This window comes from Pristiophorus japonicus, chromosome 16 (genome assembly GCF_044704955.1).
Source record: "Pristiophorus japonicus isolate sPriJap1 chromosome 16, sPriJap1.hap1, whole genome shotgun sequence".
Classification (NCBI taxonomy): Eukaryota; Metazoa; Chordata; class Chondrichthyes; family Pristiophoridae; genus Pristiophorus; species Pristiophorus japonicus.
The window spans coordinates 43,405,075-43,426,019 of NC_091992.1; positions in this window are offsets into that span (position 1 = coordinate 43,405,075).

Genomic DNA, 20,945 nt, shown 5'->3' on the forward strand with positions numbered 1-20,945 from the left:
GATTACACTAGAATACAGAATATCAGTGGGGTGCCGCAAGGATCAGTGCTGGGACTCCAACTATTTACAATCTATATCAATGACTTGGAAGAAAGGACTGAGTATAAGGTAGCCAAGTTTGCTGATGATACAAAGATGGGAGGAAAAGCAATGTGTGAGGAGGACACAAAAAATCTGCAAAAGGACATAGACAGACTAAGTGAATGGGCAAAAATTTGGCAGATGGAGTATAATGTTGGAAAGTGTGAGGTCATGCAGTTTGGCATAAAAAAAAACAAAGAGCAAGTTATTATTTAAATGGACAAAGATTGCAAAGTGCCGCAGTACAGCGGGACCTGGGGGTACTTGTGCATGAAACACAAAAGAATAGTATGCAGGTACAGCAAGTGATCAGGAAGGCCAATGGTATCTTGGCCTTTATTGCAAAGGGGATGGAGTATAAAAGCAGGGGGGTCTTGCTACAACTATATAAGGTATTGGTGAGGCCACACCTGGAATACTGCGTGCAGTTTTAGTTTCCATATTTACGAAAGGATATACTTGCTTTGGAGGCAGTTCAAAGAAGGTTCATTAGGTTGATTCGGGGGATGAGGGGGTTGACTTATGAGGAAAGGTTGAGTAGGTTGGGCCTCTACTCATTAGAATTCAGAAGAATGAGAGGTGATCTTATCGAAATGTATAAGATTATGAGGGGGCTTGACAATGTGGATGCAGACAGGATGTTTCCACTCTTGGGGGAGACTAGAACTAGAGGGCATGATCTTAGAATAAGGGGCCACCCATTTAAAACAGAGATGAGGAGAAATTTCTTCTCTCAGAGGGTTGTAAATCTGTGGAATTCGCTGCCTCAGAGAGCTGTGGAAGCTGGGACATTGAATAAATTTAAGACAGAAATAGACAGCTTCTTAAACGATAAGGGAATAAGGGGTTATGGGGAGCGGGCGGGAAAGTGGAGCTGAGTCCATGATCAGATCAGCCATGATCTTATTGAATGGCAGAGCAAGCTCGAAGGACCGTATGGCCTACTCCTGTTCCTATTTCTTATGTTCTTATGTTCTTATTATAGGAAAATAGTGAATATAGTAAGATTTAGAAAATTAATACTATCAATCTATGACCATCAGCTTAAACTTTAATTTATGATATTTTAAGCCTCTTTGCCATGGCGATTGACAGTTGATTGGCAGTCAAACAGATCAACCATTAGCCCTTCAGACATGCTGCTATCCAGAAAAAGAGATGTAACTGACATTTTACCCCATATATCCCTCCCATCATGTTGACTATAAAGTGTTTTGCTTTTGCCTTGAGCAATTGGGCTTTGAATTTTTTAGCAATCTTGGAATCTAATTTTGGTTTATTGAGAGTTTGTTAAATGAGCTAATTATAACTCTCATTATTGTTGTGTACTGTCAGTTCCATGAAATTTTACTTGGTATGCTATTTTTGATGAAAGATGCATTATTAGTAACATACAATGGGCTAACATTGTTTAATCACTCTTTAATCAACACAATTGGCAGGTAAAGATTATAAATACAATTTAGTACATAAATACAACTGTGGGGGCAGTAAATTCGAAGCATAATTGAGACATTAAGGAGCAGAAAGGTCAGGTTTACTGATGGTGCTCTACAGATGAAGTATGACAGAGAAAAAGAATGGCCTCTTATTGGGCATTCATCAAACAGTGAGTCAACATTCATGGAGTGAGTCACAACCAGGGTCAATGTAGTGTCACATTCTCCATTCATAGGTCTCACTCCTCATCATCTTAGGCAGTCCCTCAGAATCGAGGAAGACTTGCTTCCACTCCCAAAGTGAGTTCTCTGATGGCTGAACAGTCAAATATGAGAGCCACAGACCCTGTTACAGGTGGGACAGACATTCATCAAGGGAAGGGGTCGGTGGGGCTGGTTTGCCACGCGTTCCTTCCGCTGCCTGCGCTTGACCTCTTCAAGCTCTTTGCATTGAGACTCGAAGAGCTCAACGCCCTCCCGGATGCACTTTCTCCACCTCAGACGGTCTTCGGCCAGGGTCTCCCAGGTGTCAGTGGTGATGTCGCACTTTACCAGGGAGGTTTTGAGGGTGTCCTTGTAATGTTTCCGCTGCCCACCTTTGGCTCGTTTACCATGAAGGAACTCCGCATAAAGCATTTGCTTAGGGAGTCTCGTATCTGGCATGCGAACTATGTGGCCTGCCCAGCGAAGCTGATTGAGTGTGGTCACTGTTTCAAGACTGGGGATGTTAGCCTGGACGGGGACACTGATGTTGGTGCGCCTGTCCTCCCAGGGGATTTGCAGGATCTTGCGGAGACATTGTTGGTGATATATCTCCAGCGACTTGAGGTACCTTCTATATATCGTCCATGCCTCAGATCCATACAGGAGGGCAGGTATTACTACAGCCCTGTAGACCATAAGCTTGGTGGCAGATTTGCGGGCCTGGTCTTCAAACACTCTTTTCCTCAGACGGCCGAAGACTGCACTGGTGCACTGGAGGCGGTGTTGAATCTCTGCATCAATGTCTGCCTTTGTTGATAAGAGGCTCCAGAGATATGGGAAATGGTCCACATTGTCGAAGGCCGCGCTGTGAATCTTTATGATTGGAGGGCAGTGTTGTACGGCGGGGACAGGCTGATGGAGGACCTTTGTCTTACGGATGTTAAGCGTAAGGCCCATGCTTTCACCCACTCCTAGCTAAGAACGGGGAAACACTCATCAAGGACACCGAGGCTGTTGGGGCCCGAGGGAAGGAGCACTTTGAAGATCTTCTCAATCGAGACTCTGCCTTTGACTCAAGTGTTCTCGACTCCATCCTGCAGCATACGACCCGCCATCAACTCAGTGAAACTCCAACATTTGCACGAGGTAGGCAAAGCCATAAAACAGCTCAAGAATAACAAAGCAATGGGTGTGGATGGAATCCCTGCTGATGTGCTAAAGTATGACGGAGAGGAGGGAGGAGAGCATGCTGGGAGATCTCAGAGATGCAGTGATTGTGACCTTTTTTACAGGGGAATCTACAGGGGAATCTCCCTGCTATCAGCCACTGGGAAAGTTGTCGCTAGAGTTCTCCTCAATCGTCTTCTCCCTGTGGCCGAGGAGCTCCTCCCAGAATCACAGTGCGGATTTCGTCCCCGAAGGGGCAAGACGGACATGATCTTTGCAGCGCGATAGTTGCAGGAAAAATGCATGGAGCAGCGCCAGCCCTTATACATGGCCTTTTTCAATCTTACAATCTTACAAAGGCCTTTGACACTGTCAACCGTGAGGGTCTATGGAGCGTCCTCCTCCGTTTCGGATGCCCCCAAAAGTTTGTCAACATCCTTTGCCTGCTTCACGACGACATGCAGGCCATGATCCTTACCAACGAATCCATTACAGACCTAATTCATGTCCGGACCGTGGTCAAACAGGGCTGCGGTATCACTCCAACCCTCTTCTCAATCTTCCTTGCCGCTGTGCTCCACCTCACAATCAACAAGCTCCCCGCTGGAGTGGAACTAAACTACAGAACCAGTGGGAAGCTGTTCAACCTACGCCACCTCCAGGCCAGGATCAAGATCACCCCAACCTCTGTCGTTGAGTTACGGTACGCGGACGATGCCTGCATCTGCGCACATTCTGAGGCTGAACTCCAGGATATAGTCAATGTATTCTCACTCTTACAACAATGCTGTGTTACATCTGCCACACATGGGAGTTACTCCTGGGAGGATCAAGGTGGGTCACATCCACCATACCTGGGAGTCAATCCCAGCAGATTCAGTGCAATGTCACGCTCACCATACATAGGAGTTAATTCCACCAGCATCAGTGCTGTATTTTGCATCCAGAATACATGGGAAATTATAAGGTCGACATTGACTGATTTAAATAAAAGTTCCCAAAGTCAATAAGATGATTAGTCAATTAATGGAATTGAGTCACAACTACCTTGCAATATATGGGTTTGATTTGCAATTATCCTATATAGCCAAATATGAATATTATACATATATGCTTTACTGTGATGTCAATGTTAATCCAAAGAGATGGCAGGTGTCAGCCATGGTTTGATGACCAGTTTTATTTAAGAAAGTAACAGGTAGTATCTCTGAAGTGACTACCAGTACCTTGCCAACAAGTGACAGAAGTGGATGTAGCAAGCATGCAGATCCTACAACCGGAATAGGACAGGCTATTCATGGGCTACACCACACACTGCATTCAATCGTGGCATGATTGTCTTCTATGTATGGTGGATGAGACACTTCATTGACCCTGGTAGGAGTGACTGAACTGTGCTGGATGCGATACTGTATTGGCTCCACATTACACTGGGGCAGGCAGGCAATTGACTTGTAAGCAGATCTTCCAGGAACCCCTCAGGCACCATCTGTAATCCTTCCATGCAGAAACAGAATTGCAGACACATCAGGTGGGACCGAAATTCGGTTCCACCCCATTTGGGGGCGGTAACCGAAGCAAGGCAGGACTTTCTGTGCCAGATTGCAGCAAAATTGGGGTCACCACCCCCGAGAGGAAGTGGAGTGCAATGTCGCGCGCTCCACTTCCTCTCGGGGGCAGGACTGGGGCGCTAACCACGGGAATTTTCCAGTGCTACGTCGAGCGCCCCATACCGCTGGCGGGAGCACAGGGCCCTCCCCTTCTGTTAAAGGGGAGGGCACGCCGCAAACTGCAATGGGACGAGTGGCCACCACTTCACCACCAGGGAGTGGGGTGCCATGGCAGCAGCTCGGCTGAGAAGTGGAATGCCAGGCTGCAACATTGCAGCACAGACCCTGCGAATTACACAAGGCAAGGCGCGACCGGCAAGTCGGCCATGGAACAAAAATTGTGCACTGCAACTCCGCTTTAATTTTAGCCACACGAGCATCACCCGCAGCGGCCTCACAGGGTGCTACCAATGTTTCGCTCCAGGGCGAAAATGGTTCACTGTGCACGCCGATGATGTCATCGCAGGAGGCGCAGCGGCTTGGGCACTATCGGCGGGAGAGGGGCGCTACTGGTTTGCGCCTCTGCTACCTCTCGCGGAATTTCACAGGAGGCAGTAGCAGCCTTGTGCCCCGGGCGAGAAGACATTTGCACCCCATTGGGGGCACTAACAGGAGGCGCAAACAATGCAATTTCTCCCCCCTCATAACCCATGGTGCACATATTAGAGTGGGGGTTCCTGATAATGACTGAGATGAATGTAAATTATTAATATTTAATACTTAATAATATTGATAAATAATAGTGATAAATAGCAGAAAATGTTGAAAGATACACCCTCATCTTGTTCGCAAACAAAGGAGTAGCTGAGAAAATATAGTTCATATATATGCATAAATTAATCCTCGTGTGCCTCTCTTTGGATTATGAACTTTGGATAGGCCTCAGTGGAAAAATATGTAATGAACTACCAATGTCTTTGAAGCTTCTTCCAAAGCCTGGTCCTCTGTAGGAGGTCATTTTTCTTGGACTCTGTCTTGTTGCGCTGCTCAATTTCACCAAGCATGTGTATGCAATATTCCATACCAATATCATGCAGCATGCAAATACTACAATTATTCTGCCAACATATCCTGATCAACACTACAAGGTTTTCTTGGAATGAATGGCCTAAACATTGGAAAAATTGCAAGCTACCCTAGAGTTAACGTGCAGTGCTTTAACACAAACTCATACATATACTACTTCTTGATGCACATTTCATATGTATTTTATTGCTAATTCTCAGAGTAAATTAAACTCCCACCAAGAAAGCAAATCATGGATTTAATCATTTAAACTAAAATTTTGCATATGTTACCTTGTCTGCAAAAACTTACTTCCTTTTGTCACATTTTTATGTAGCTTTTTCCCCATTATAAATTTCTATACAGGTATCTACATTTATAATGAAAGCTACCTTTGTAAATTTGTGATGTAGTAATGACATCCTTCTACCAATGGTAATATTGTAGAGCTTTAGTTTGGCATCACCCATCTGTATGGCAGGGAAATCTCCATGCTCCATCCAACTCTACTCTTCTTCCCAGATTATCCTAGGTTTTGCTACTTAACTATAAGTAATAAAACAAAATCAAAGTATTATATAAAAATTAGGACAGAACATATGCATTAAGTCTGTGCATCCTAGTAAATTATCCTCTGTCCTCTAACCCCATTTCACCTGAAGACTACACCTCGACGCCCCGTGTGAGGTGCCTTGAGAGATTGACTAGTTATATATATAAAAATAAAAGGACAAAAACAAAATGGCTAAAATATGACAGGTTAACGAGAAAATAAAAAATAAATTGAAGGGTTGCTATCATATGGTAAAATATCTTCCTGCAGTCCCACATTCAGCTTTGTCTGGCAGGCTCCTTTCCTTCCAGTCCCACATTGAAATGATTCTGGCAGGCTGCTCTTCTTCCTCAAGGCTCAGCTTGAACTGTTTCTGGCATGTTTCCTTCATTCCTCAGACCCCTCAAATGTCCCTTTAGGATCAATTCAAATGTCTCCGAGAGTCTTTTTTTATTCGAAGCCCAGCTTCATCAAGTATTTACCCTTGCTTCAGTGGTCTCTACAAATACTGGCTGCAAAAACTCACACATACTTTACAGGCACATTATCAATCATTGAGAGTGACAACAACAATTTGGTTTTAAAATGTGACCTATTTTAATTTGATTGAAAGCAAAAAATACTTCATCACTTTATATTTTAAATGTGCTTGCAATCAGTGTCCCACTTCGGTATCATTTCTAACACTTTGCTAGTGGTCACCTGAGTCTCTGAACCTTATGCACCAAAATTCAAATGCAGAATTATTTCCTAATCCAGGAGATTCTGATTAGCACCTCTGTCCAATCTATCTGCACTCCCAGCAACCATCAGCAGCACATTTATGAAGCACCTGTCCCTGTTACAATCACCTCTGGCTGCACCCAGTTGTTATGCCACCTAATATACCAAAACAAAACACAGCAGACTTAAATTCCAGACCATATTGTACTTGATTAATTTCCAAATCATTCTGGAATCAATTTACTATCAAACCTTTATTGGACTTAATTCAATTCCAGACACAATTGGAATCAGTTGTGTCAGATCATACTGTATTCAATTTACTTCCAGACTATTTTGACATAATTTGCTTCCAGACTTCATTGAAAACTATTCACATCTGGACTGTTTCAGCCATCATTCGCTCCTGGACTGCATCATATTCAATTCACATTCCACCCAGTATCAGACTCAGTTCCCTTACAGACCATGTCACACTCGGCTCGCTCCAGACTGTCAGACTTGATTCACTTACCTGCCATTTCAGAATCAAATAATGACAAGCACCATTAATTTCCAGACCACTGGTTCACTTTCAGACATCATTAGACTAAATTAAATTCCAGACTATATCAGACTGCCTTTATTTCTAAATAGCATGAGACTGAATTCACATCCAGATTATATTATCAGCACTTTGTTACTGATGAGTTCAGGGACCTCTCAATCCACTACACTTCATGTTCTGACAATGACATTAAGGCTTCCTGCTGTATACGATCTTCTGAAGCCTATTGTCAAAATTTAGTAACGGTGTTAGATTCTATACTGATGATAGCCTTAGTGCATGTATCACGCTGACACTCTCCTCACTTGCATTTGTATAGTACCCTATCACATTGCTCAGAATTATGCTAAAATATTTCACATACACCCAATTTTTTTGGAGTGCAATGATTGTAGGCAAACGCAGTAGCCAGCCTTACACACAGTAAGATTGAATGAATAGCTATTCTGATCAGGAGAGTTTCCTTCTTCAAATATTTTCCAAGGATTTTTAACATCCACCTGAACCACCTAAACAGGCATATGATGTGTTAATCACCCATGGTATGTTATGGTATGTTACGGAAAAAGTGCAGCAGAGCCTGCGAATGGAGAGCAGCGAGCTGGAGTCAGGTGGCCCGGAGTACAGTGGCGGTATCTTATGGACAAACCTACAAGCTGGTCCAAGATTAATGTGCTCACCTACACCGTGATCCCTGAAAACCATGGAGAGAGAACCTGAGGGAGGGAAGGAGGGTGTCAGTGGGAGTTTGTGTGTGTGTGTGTGCTAGACCCATGCAGCAGAGCCTGGTCTCCAATCGTCTTGGGTCCCTTTGTCATTGAACCAAGACCTTGCTCTGTCAAGTTTGTGTGTGGCTGGTGTGTAACGGCCACTTCACGTGAAAAGAATTAACACACAGGCATCTCCTACCCTCTAACATGAAGTTCGAAACCTGGAACGTCTGGACCTTCGTGAACAACCCCAACAGCGATAGACCTGAACGTCGCACTGCTCTTGTTGCCCGAGAATTCAGACACTTCGACATTGGCATCGCCGTCCTGAGCGAAACATGGCAGGCAGGAGAAGACCAGCTCAAAGAACAAGGTGGTGGACACACCTACTTCTAGAAAAGCAAACCAGAAGAAGAACACCGTCTCCATGTGGTCGGCTTCGCAATCAAAAATGAGTTAGTCTGGCATCTTAGAGACTCCCCTTTTGGGATAAATGCACACCTCATATCCCTCCGGCTCACCCTAACCCGGAACCAGTACGCTATGTCATCAGTGTATACGCCCCAACCCTGGAAGCTACGGACAAGACCAAAGAGGAATTCTACTACTGTCTTGAACAATCCCTGTCCCGAGTTCCAACGGGTGACAAGCTGATCCTCCTTGGCGACTTTAATGCCAGAGTCGGAAAGGACACAGACCTATGGAGAGATGTGATCGGCAGGAAAGGGGTAGGGAAAGCCAACTCCAATGGTACCCTCCTCTTGACAAAATGCTTCGAACACGGTCTTATCATAATCAACACTTTGTTTCATCAGAGAGACAAGTACAAGGTCTCATGGAAACACCCTCTTTCCAGGCACTGGCATCTGCTAGACTACATCATCGTCCGAGCGAGGGACCTCAAGGACATCCGCATCACCCTTACCATGACAGGAGCTGACAACTGCTTGACTGACCACCGCCTAATCCACTCTGTTATCTCCTTCAATGTTGCCTCGAAATGCCGGCGGCAACAGAAATACTGCCGGGAAAAAAATCTGAAGCACTCAAAGACTCTGCAAAAAAAGCCTTATTCAGCCAACGCCTCACAGCCAGCCTGATGATTCCCAATGAACAGGAGCCGCGGAGTGTCCATGGTGTCTGGTCTGCCCTCAAATCCACCAGAATCAGCACCCGTGAAGAGACTCTTGGTTACTCTACCAGAAAACATCAAGACTGGTTTGATGAGAACGACCAGGTGATCCAGGAACTAATAAACCATAAACGCAAGGCATACTTGAATTGGAAACAGCATCACAACTCGAGAGAAAGAAAACAGATCTACAGGCAACTGAAGGCCGAAGTCCAACAAAAAACTTGTGATCCAAAGAACAGATTGTTATGTATTTAACGCTTTGTAACCTGCATGACACCTGACCACCAGAGGGTCCACCTGTTGGAGTGCCAAGGGATCCCAGCAACCCTTGGGAGCACAGTATATTCCAGTGAAAAAGAAGGGCGGTAAGAGAAGGGATAACCAGCCGTGGATAACCAAGGAAATAAAGGAGAGTATCAAATTAAAAACCAATGCGTATAAGGTGGCCAAGGTTAGTGGGAAAATAGAAGATTGGGAAAATTTTAAACGACAGCAAAGAATGACTAAGATAGCAATAAAGAAAGGAAAGATAGATTACGAAGGTAAACTTGCGCAAAACATAAAAATGGATAGTAAAAGCTTTTACACATATATAAAATGGAAAAGAGTGACTAAAGTAAATGTTGGTCCCTTAGAAGATGAGAAGGGGGATTTAATAATGGGAAATGTGGAAATGGCTGAGACCTTAAACAATTATTTTGCTTCGGTCTTCACAGTGGAAGACACAAAAACTATGCCAAAAATTGCTGGTCACAGGAATGTGGGAAGGGAGGACCTTGAGACAATCACTATCACTAGGGGGTAGTGCTGGACAGACTAATGGGACTCAAGGTAGACAAGTCCCCTGGTCCTGATGAAATGCATCCCAGGGTATTAAAAGAGATGGCGGAAGTTATAGCAGATGCATTCGTTATAATCTACCAAAAGTCTCTGGACTCTGGGGAGGTACCAGCGGATTGGAAAGCAGCTAATGTAACGCCTCTATTTAAAAAAGGGGGCAGACAAAAGGCAGGTAACTATAGGCTGGTTAGTTTAACATCTGTAGTGGGGAAAATGCTTGAAACTATCATTAAGGAAGAAATAGCGGGACATCTAGATAGGAATAGTGCAATCAAGCAGACGCAGCATGGATTCATGAAGGGGAAATCATGTTTAACTAATTTACTGGAATTCTTTGAGGATATAACGAGCATGGTGGATAGAGGTGTACCGATGGATGTGGTGTATTTAGATTTCCAAAAGGCATTCGATAAGGTGCCACACAAAGATTACTGCAGAAGATAGAGGTACGTGGAGTCAGAGGAAATGATTAGCATGGATAGAGAATTGGCTGGCGAACAGAAAGCAGAGAGTCGGGATAAATGGGTCCTTTTCGGGTTGGAAATCGGTGGCTAGTGGTGTGCCAGAGGGATCGGTGCTGGGACCACAACTGTTTACAATATACATAGATGACCTGGAAGAGCGGACAGAGTGTAGTGTAACAAAATTTGCAGATGACACAAAGATTAGTGGGAAAGCGGGTTGTGTAGAGGACGCAGAAAGACTGCAAAGAGATTTAGATAGGTTAAGCGAATGGGCTAAGGTTTGGCAGATGGAATACAATGTCGGAAAGTGTGAGGTCATCCACCTTGGGAAAAAAACATTTGAATGGGGAGAAATTACAACATGCTGCGGTGCAGAGGGAACTGGGGGTCCTTGTGCATGAAACTCTTTTGGAGTTTATCTGCAAAACAAAAAACATTAAGCGTGCCACCCGCCCTGGATGACACACCAGACATTTACAAGGCCCTTTTTTTTTCTTTTTTTGGGTTTTTTTTTGTGTTTTTCTTTTTTTTTGGTTTTTTTTTTGGCCGCTAAAATCACATTTTTTCCAGTGCCCCCTATAAAAGGGGAGGGGGACACTAAAAGCACCGGCAATTAAAACAAATTAAACTTTAAAACGTAAAATCAAATTAAAATTTGGTTGCCGGGCGTGATGATGCACTCCAGTCTCTCCGGTGCCCACCTCTCGCGGAAGGCCGCGAGCGTACCGGTGGACACCACGTGCTCCATCTCCAAGGACACCCTGGACCGGATGTAAGAGCGGAAGAGAGGCAGGCAGTCAGGTTGAACGACCCCCTCGACCACCCGCTGCCTGGACCGGCTGATGGCACCCTTGGCCGTGCCCAGGAGCAGTCCTACGAGGAGGCCTTCGGACGTACCCGCTCCCCTGCGCACAGGGTGCCCAAAGATCAGGAGAGTGGGACTGAAGTGCAGCCAGAATTTCAGGAGCAGCCCCTTCAAATAATAAAACAGGGGCTGCAACCTCGTGCATTCCATAAAAACATGGAACACGGACTCATCCAGACCGCAGAAATTGCAGGCGGCCTGGGAGTCCGTGAACCGGCTTAAAAATTTGTTGCACGTCACTGCTCCGTGCACCACCCTCCAGGCCAAGTCCCCGATAAATAGTGGGAGGACTCCCGCATAGAGTGCCCTCCATCGGGGACCCCCGCCTCCTCCGGACGGCAAGATGGTACGCCATGGCGTGTCCGGACGGCCGGCGAGAATGGCAAAGTTGAGAGTGTGCAGGAGTAGCCCATACAGGAAACCCCTCCGCGCGGAACTGAAAGGCACGGAGGGGATTTCCCCGAGGCGGCTCAAGTTGTGAGGCGCCGGCCCCCGAGGGAGGTTCCGGGATTTGGCGCCAATGAGGAATTCCGTCCGGACGGGGGTCAGTTCGGACGGGATCTCCCCACGTGCTTGAGCCTCCTCGATGCACCTAACAGAGTCAGGGCCCAAAGCTGTTTTTAGCGACTCGATGGCTTCGGCCGCGTGGCGGACGTCGGCTGAATTTAGGCGCCACGCCAGCATGCTTGGCGCCATCCAGCCCGCTCCTCCGCCATCGAGCAGGTCCCTGACCCTGGTCACCTCACCAGCCACAGCCCTCTCTTCCGACCGCCACATAAAACCTCGGTCGTGGAGGTACGGATTCCCGAGCAGCAGCTCCTGCAGGACAGCCGCCACTCCAGCCGGCGGACAGCTGTGCTTGGTGGAGACATTGTTCCAGACCCTGATGAGGTCCCTGTAAAAGACAGGCAGCTCCCGGAGGGTGGTCCTGACACCCCGCAAGTTCACAAACAGGAGTTGCGTGTCGTAGTTGAGGTCGCGCTGCTGGCGGAAGAAATACGTCGTCAGAGCGCACCACCTAGGAGGGGGCTCGACGTAAAGGTATCTCTGCAGGGTCTGAAGACGGAAAGTCGCGAGCTGGGCGCTGACGCACACCAACGACTGACCGACCTTCTCAAGCGGGAGACTCAAGACCGCAGCAGAGACCCAGTGCTTCCTGTTGTTCCAGAAGAAGTCCACCAGCTTCTTCTGTATCTTGGCGACAAACGCAGGGGGAGGGGTCAAAGTGACCAGCCGGTAACACAACATTGCGGCCACCAGCTGGTTTATGACTAGCGCTCGACCCCTGTAGGACAGCACTCGGAACAGTCCTGTCCAGCGCCCTAGGCGAGCGGCGACCTTGGCCTCCAGCTCCTGCCAGTTCGCCGGCCAGGCTCCCTCGTCGGGGCTAAGGTAGACTCCCAGATAGAGGAGATGGGTCGTGCTCCAGGCAAAAGGCCTGAGCTCCTCCGGCAGGGAGTCCACCCGCCATTGACCCACCAGGAGTCCGGAACATTTCTCCCAGTTGATTCTGGTGGAGGATCCGGCCGAGTAAATCTCTTGGCACTCACGCATCCTCCGCAGGTCAGCGGGATCCTCTACCGCGAGGAGCACGTCATCGGCGTAAGCCGAGAGGACGACCTCCACGCCCGGCGCTTGCAGAGCCAGTCCCGTCAACCTCGTCCGCAAGAGTCGCAGGAAAGGCTCCACGCAGATGGCATATAACTGGCCGGACATGGGGCATCCCTGGCGCACCCCTCTCCTAAAGCGAAGGGGCGCCATCAAGGACCCGTTAACCTTAATCAGACACTCCGCGGCGGCGTACAAAAGTCGGATCCAGGCGATGAAATGCGTCCCGAACCCGAAAGCGCGCAGAGTTCCGAGCAGATAGTCGTGATCCACCCTGTCGAACGCCTTCTCTTGGTCGAGAGATAAGAAGGCGCCCGACAGACCAGCCTCCTGGGAATGATGGATGAGGTCCCGGACCAGATGGATGTTGTCGTGGATTGTCCGGCCCGGGACCATGTAGGACTGGTCGGGGTGAATCATGTGGTCCAGCACGGCACCAAGGCGAGCAGACATCGTCCTGGCGAAGATTTTGTAGTCCGTGCTGAGGAGGGAGACCGGGCGCCAGTTCTTAAGGAGGCGGAGATCGCCCTTCTTAGGCAGCAGGACGATGACTGCCCTGCGCCAAGAGAGGGGCATCTCCCCGGTCGCCAGACTTTCCCCCAGGACCCACGCGTAGTCGCCCCCCAGGACATCCCAGAACGCCCTGTGGAACTCCACGGTCAGCCCGTCCAGCCCTGGGGATTTTCCCCTCGAGAGCCGGTCGAGGGCACCGGTCAGCTCCGCCAGGCTTAGCGGAGCTTCCAGATTTTCGGCGCCCTCCGGGCTGACCTTTGGCAGGTCCTCCCACAAAACTCTACGCGCTTCCTCGCTGGACGGCTCCGGAGAGAACAGGGCCCCGTAATATTCACGGGCCCTGTTGTTGACACCCTCCGTATCCGAGACGAGAGAGCCGTCGTCGGCCAGCAGCGTCAAGAGCTGCTTACGGACACTCTGCCTTTTTTCCAGCGAGTAGAAGAAGGGGGAGCCGCGGTCCAGATCCCACAGGAACCGGATCCGCGACCTCACGAACGCGCCTCGGGACCCGACGAGCAGCAGGTCCTTCAGCGTGGCCTTCTTCGCTTCGTACACCGTCCGCAGGGCCGGGTCCTCGGCGACTTGACCGAGACGGGCTTCGAGGTCGAGCACCTCTTTTTCTAGGCGCCCGACCCTGGCCGCCCGCCTCTTGGTCGACCCCCTCGCGTACTCTTGACAGAAGACGCGGACGTGAGCCTTGCCCACGTCCCACCATAGCCTCAAGGAGGGGAAGCCCCCCTGCTTCCTTCTCCAGTCGGACCAGAATCGACGGAACGAGTCCTGGAACCGCACGTCCTCCAGCAGCTGGTTGTTAAAGTGCCAGTACGCGGACCCCGTCCTCGCGCGGAGCGAAGCGAGCTCCGCCCACACCAGGTCGTGGTCCGAACACGGCACCGGCCGCATGGAGGCCGCCGGGACGCAGGAAACGTACGCCCGAGACACGTAAAGGCGGTCGACTCTAGACCATCCTACTCCAGGCCTCACCCAAGTAAAGGCGCTGGAGTCGGGGTGGAGATTTCGCCAGACGTCCACCAAGTCGAAGGACCCGACCAGGTCCCTCAACTTCTCCATCACCGTCATGCACTGCGGGGTACCGGAGCGGTCCCTCGCCTCGAGGGTGCAGTTAAAATCCCCCCCGAGGACAATGCAGTCGCCGACGTCGACGGAGCCAAGAAGAGCGGACACCTCTTCAAAGAAGCGCGTTTGCTGCGGGCCGGGCTGAGGGGCGTACACGTTCACGAGATGGAGCGGCACGTCCCCCAGGCGAACCGTTACGTGCAGCAAGCGGCCTGGCATGGGCTCCTCGACCCCCAAGATCTCCGGCTGAAAATGCGGGCCCAGCAAGATGGCCACCCCACTAGAAGTGGCGGTGAGGTGGCTCATGCGGACCTCTCCTTGCCATTCCAGGAGCCACGTGGCTTCGTCTCCCGGAACGGTGTGGGTTTCTTGCAGGAAGCACACCGCATATTTCCCCTCCCGCAGGAGCGAAAAATTGTCAAATCTACGGCGTGCCCCTCTGCCGCCATTGATGTTGAGGCTGGCTATGGTTATCTTCATGGCAAAAGCATAGTGCAACCTCTACCTTAACCTGTTGTGGGGGAGGGAGCGGAGTCTTTTGTTGAACTCCACTCCCTCCGCAGCCCAGCGAGGAGTCCCTCGAGCTCGCGCTGCTCAAGGTGTTGCGCCTTTGTCAAGGGCCCGCCCGCAGCCAAGGTTTTAGCGGTGGCGCGGACGGACCCCTTGATCAGCTCTGGCTCGGACCATTTTTCCAGGGCCAGTCGGGCTTGGTTGCAGCGACCCCGGCTCTGGGCCAAAAAGTCCCGGAGTTCCTTTGCAGGAATGAGGATGGTCTCAGCGGCGGCCGCGAGCAGATCCACCGCCTCGCTGGCGGTGGTCTCTAGATTTTCTCCCGCGTCCCCCACCGAGTCCCCGTCCTCCTCCGGGAGGTGGCCGCCAGCAGCCGGCCCATCGACCGCACAAGGTACGGCAAATGACCCGGCCGCTCCAACCGGCCCTGGTTCTGCCCCGATCCCACCCCCAGGATCGTCGGCAGAGGAGTCCCCACTGGGCTCTTTTAAAAATGGTGCTGGGTCGGGAAACGACAGCGGAAGGGGTTCCCCCTCCGCCCCCGGAAGCGGGGAACAAGGAGAGACCCGGCCATAGGAAATCCCCAGGCTCCCCAAGTGCTCCAGCTCCAAAGTAGGGGGCGAGGGTGGGTGTTCCTCCCCCTCCGCGCTGCCACCCACCGGCCCAGCATGTACAGTTTCATTAAAATCATTCATTTCAGTTTCTGCCGGGTCGAGCGACTCCCGGGGGAAGTTGGATAATAGCTGGGCGGGCTCAGGTTCGGCATTTTCGGCCCCGCCCGCCTCAGTCCCCGGGACGCCAGGCCCGGCGGCAATTCATTCCTCCGCGGGCCCCACGCCCCCCATGACACGCAGATCCTCCACGCCCTCCCCGGGAGGCAGAGGCTGGGCAGCCTCGACCGGCTTACCCTCCCCGGGGACAGACTCCTCCCACCTACGGCGCAGCTTGGGGGCGCTGGTGGGGGACGCGGGACACGCGGCGGGCACCGACTCCTCCGCGGAGGGATGTTGTTCCCCTTCCGCCTCATTGGGGCGGTGCCTCTTTTTGGTCCTGGGGGTGTGCTGAGGCAGGGAGACCTCCATGTCTGCCGAGGCCTCCCGCTCCGCCCCCCCCTTTTCCTTTTCCTTTTCTTGCCCGCGCCCGGGCCCCTCTGTGGTGTTGTTCAAGGGCTCGGGCACGGGCTCAGGGCACCCTGCGCTCGCCGGTGACTGGGTTGGGCCGAGCGCGGTGGTCAAACATTCTGGCGCATTGAGGGGACCCGCCTCTAGATGTTTCGCCTTGTTCCGCGCCTTCTTTCCGGTCGGACGCTCTCCCTCTCCCCCGCCGGAGGCCATGAAAACAAAGGCCTCCGACGATGCCCGCGCACCTACGGCTCCCGGCACGCGGACGCAACTAGGGGGAGGGGTGGCGGCGGCGCCAGCCTTGGCCGCCCTCGGTGGTTTGGCGGCCTTGGAGGCGGGGCAGTTCTTACGAACATGCCCCACCTCCCTACAGGCATGGCACCGCACGCCGTCCGACGTCCAGAAGCCGCGGTAGGCAGTCCCCTCGTGCACCACATTAAAGTGCCCTTCCGTCGTCTCCTCCCGCGCCAGCCGGACAAAGAGCTGGCGGCGGAAGGCGAACACGTGGCGCAGGCCGTTCTCCCTGAGGCCGAGCGGTATGGGGTTGATCCCCGACCTTACCTCCCCCTGTTGGTGTAGGTGAGGGAGGAGGAGCTCAGCGGGAACAAAGGGCGGGACGTTTGAAACGATGACCCTCTGCGCGGTGGCCTCGGGAGGGTCCACCGGCACGAACGTCCCGCCCACCGTGAGCCCCTTTTCGAGGGCCAGGGACACCGCCCGCTCCGACCCCAGGAAGAACACAGCCTTCCCAGACATCTTGGAGGCTGCGACAATGGCCGAGGGGCCGACTACCCCAGCCATCGCCCGCACGCACTCCTCAATGCTCATTGTGGGGTGAGTGTAGCTCTTGACCCCGTGTTTCTTTGTTATAAGTCTGAATGGTGGCAGGGCAGCGGGTGGCGCAGGAGGTGCCGTGGAAGCGGTTGCCACCTGCGCATATGTCTTCGCTGGCCCTGCCACCGGCGTGGATGGGGTCGCCATCACGGGGTCCCTTTAAGGGCTACACCCACCCCAAAGTCACAGGCCTTAATGGTCTTAATTGGCCTCGTATAATAAGACTGAGCAGAGGAGCTCTTAACGAGGCACACCTCTCTCCTAGTTGGCAATTGGGGAGGGGCCTTGCTCCCTCTGCTCAGTTGTTTTTTTTTAAAATTAGGAGGAAGGGCTCTTAGAGAGAGAGGGGAGAGACAGAGAGAGAGAGATAGAGCAGGGGGGTGCGGGAAAGAGGGAGGCTGCGAGGGCAGGTCTCCCCTGACAGCAATGGGTGTGTGCAATCCCCAGATGGCAAAACAAAAACAAAACACAGTCTTTGGGTTGGTCTTCGGGTGGGGGGAGAAAATGTCTTCACCTGGGGCAGCTCGAGCCACCAGGCACACACTCCTAACGATGTTCAATAGGTGATTAAAGAAATCTTCAGCCTGGTAGCTCCAGCTATCCCAGGCTAGGCAATGGGGGGGGGGGGTTCAATTGTGTGTGGGGCCGAGTTGTAAGCAAGGCCCCCACACACACTTCCACACACACACACCCCCCCGCGATGTTCCGGCCCTCAGTGGTCTTCTTTCCTCCCCCCACCAATACAACAAAGTCTTTACGGGGAAATGCACCAACACCCACCTGTGGAATGTTGTAGACTCTCCCTCCTTCCACACAGGTTGTTGTTTTTTCCCCCTCTCTCCAACTCTCTGTAGTTGTAATGAATGATAAATTGTTTCTGTGCTCCTCCTCTCCCTCCGGATGTTGAATGGGTAGCAAGCTAGCCCTTTCCTCCTCTTCCTGGGCTGGTCTCAGGGCTCACTCCAGGCCTTCCAAGGCAGGAGCTAAAGTTGGTAGCTCCTTCTCTCACTGCAGCTCAGCTCCAACTGATTAGGCCACGCCTCCACTGCTCCACCATTGGTGCATGAAACTCTTTTTGAGTTTACCTGTAACACATAAACATTAAATGGTGCCACCCGACCTGGATGACACACCAGATATTTACAAGGCCCATTTTTTTCTTTTTTGTGTTTTTTTTAATTTTTATTTTTTTATTTTTTTGGGGTTTTTTTTGGGTACTAAAATCAAATATTTTTTCCAGTGCCCCGTATAAAAGGGGAGGGGGACACTAAAAGCACCGGCAATTAAAACAAATTAAACTTTAAAACGTAAAAATCAAATTAAAATTTGATTGCCGGGCGTGATGATGCACTCCAGTCCCTCCGGTGCCCACCTCTCGCGGAAGGCCGCGAGCGTACCGGTGGACACCGCATGCTCCATCTCCAAGGACACCCTGGACCGAATGTAAGAGCGGAAGAGAGGCAGGCAGTCAGGTTGAACGACCCCCTCGACCGCCCGCTGCCTGGACCGGCTGATGGCACCCTTGGCCGTGCCCAGGAGCAGTCCTACGAGGAGGCCTTCGGACCTACCCGCTCCCCTCCGCAAAGGGTGCCCAAAGATCAGGAGAGTGGGACTGAAGTGCAGCCAGAATTTCAGGAGCAGCCCCTTCAAATAATAAAACAGGGGCTGCAACCTTGTGCATTCCATAAAAACATGGAACACGGACTCTTCCAGACCGCAGAAATTGCAGGCGGCCTGGGAGTCCGTGAACCGGCTTAAAAATTTGTTGCACGGCACTGCTCCGTGCACCACCCTCCAGGCCAAGTCCCCGATGAATAGTGGGAGGACCCCTGCGTAGAGTGCCCTCCATCGGGGACCCCCGCCTCCTCCGGACGGCAAGATGGTACGCCATGGCGTGTCCGGACGGCCGGCGAGGATGGCAAAGTTGAGAGTGTGCAGGAGCAGCCCGTACAGGAAACCCCTCCGCACGGAACTGAAAGGCACGGAGGGGATTTCCCCGAGGCGGCTCAAGTTGTGAGGCGCCGGCCCCCGAGGGAGGTTCCGGGGTTTGGCGCCGATGAGGAATTCCGTCCGGACGGGGGTCAGTTCGGACGGGATCTCCCCACGTGCTTGAGCCTCCTCGATGCACCTAACGGAGTCAGGGCCCAGAGCTCTTTTTAACGACTCGATGGCATCGGCCGTGTGGCGGACGTTGGCAGAATTTAGGCGCCACGCCAGCGTGTCTGGCGCCATCCAGCCCGCTCCTCCGCCATCGAGCAGGTCCCTGACCCTGGTCACCTCACCAGCCACAGCCCTCTCGTCCGACCGCCACATAAAACCTCGGTCGTGGAGGTACGGATTCCCGAGCAGCGGCTCCTGCAGGACAGCCACCACTCCAGCCGGCGGAGAGCTGCGCTTGGTGGAGACTTTGTTCCAGACCCTGATGAGTTCCTTGTAAAAGACAGGCAGCTCCCGGAGGGCAGTCCTGACGCCCCCCACACTCACAAACAGGAGCTGCGTGTCGTAGTTGAGGCCGTGCTGCTGGCGGAAGAAATACCTCGCCAGAGCGTACCACCTAGGAGGGGGCTCGACGTAAAGGTATCTCTGCAGGGTCTGAAGACGGAAAGTCGCGAGCTGGGCGCTGACGCACACCAACGACTGACCGCCCTCCTCAAGCGGGAGACTCAAGACCGCAGCAGAGACCCAGTGCTTCCTGTTGTTCCAGAAGAAGTCCACCAGCTTCTTCTGTATCTTGGCGACAAACGCAGGGGGAGGGGTCAAAGTGAACAGCCGGTACCACAGCATTGCGGTCACCAGCTGGTTTATGACTAGCGCTCGACCCCTGTAGGACAGCACTCGGAGCAGTCCTGTCCAGCGCCCTAGGCGAGCGGCGACCTTGGCCTCCAGCTCCTGCCAGTTCGCCGGCCAGGCTCCCTCGTCGGGGCTAAGGTAGATTCCCAGATAGAGGAGATAGGTCGTGCTCCAGGCAAAAGGCCTGAGCTCCTCCGGCAGGGAGTCCACCCGCCACTGACCCACCAGGAGTCCGGAACATTTCTCCCAGTTGATCCTGGCGGAGGACGCGGCCGAGTAAATCTCCTGGCACTCACGCATCCTCCGCAGGTCAGCGGGATCCTCTACCGCGAGGAGCACTTCATCGGCGTAAGCCGAGAGGACAACCTCCACGCCCGGCCCTTGCAGAGCCAGTCCCGTCAACCTCGTCCGCAGGAGGCGCAGGAAAGGCTCCACGCAGACGACGTATAACTGGCCGGACATGGGGCATCCCTGGCGCACCCCTCTCCTGAAGCGAAGGGGCGCCGTCAAGGACCCGTTAACCTTAATCAGACACTCCGCGGCGGCGTACAAAAGTCGGATCTGGGCGACGATGTGCGTCCCGAACCCGAAAGCGCGCAGAGTTCCGAGCAGATAGTCGTGATCCACCCTGTCAAACGCCTTCTCTTGGTCGAGGGATAGGAAGGCGACCGACAGACCAGCCTCCTGGGAATAATGGATGAGGTCCCGGACCAGATGGATGTTATCGTGGATTGTCCAGCCCGGGACCGTGGTCGGGGTGGATCATGTGGTCCAGCACGGCACCAAGGCGAGCAGACATCGCCCTGGCGAAGATTTTGTAGTCCGTGCTGAGGAGGGAGACCGGGCGCTAGTTCTTAAGGAGGCGGAGATCGCCCTTCTTAGGCAGCAGGATGATGACTGCCCTGCGCCAAGAGAGGGGCATCTCCCCGGTCGCCAGACTTTCCCCCAGGACCCACGCGTAGTCGCCCCCCAGGACGTCCCAGAACGCCCTGTGGAACTCCACGGTCAGCCCGTCCAGCCCCGGGGATTTTCCCCTCGAGAGCCGGTCGAGCGCGCCGGTCAGCTCCGCCAGGCTTAGCGGAGCTTCCAGATTTTCGGCGCCCTCCGGGCTGACCTTCGGCAGGTCCTCCCACAAAACTCTACGCGCTT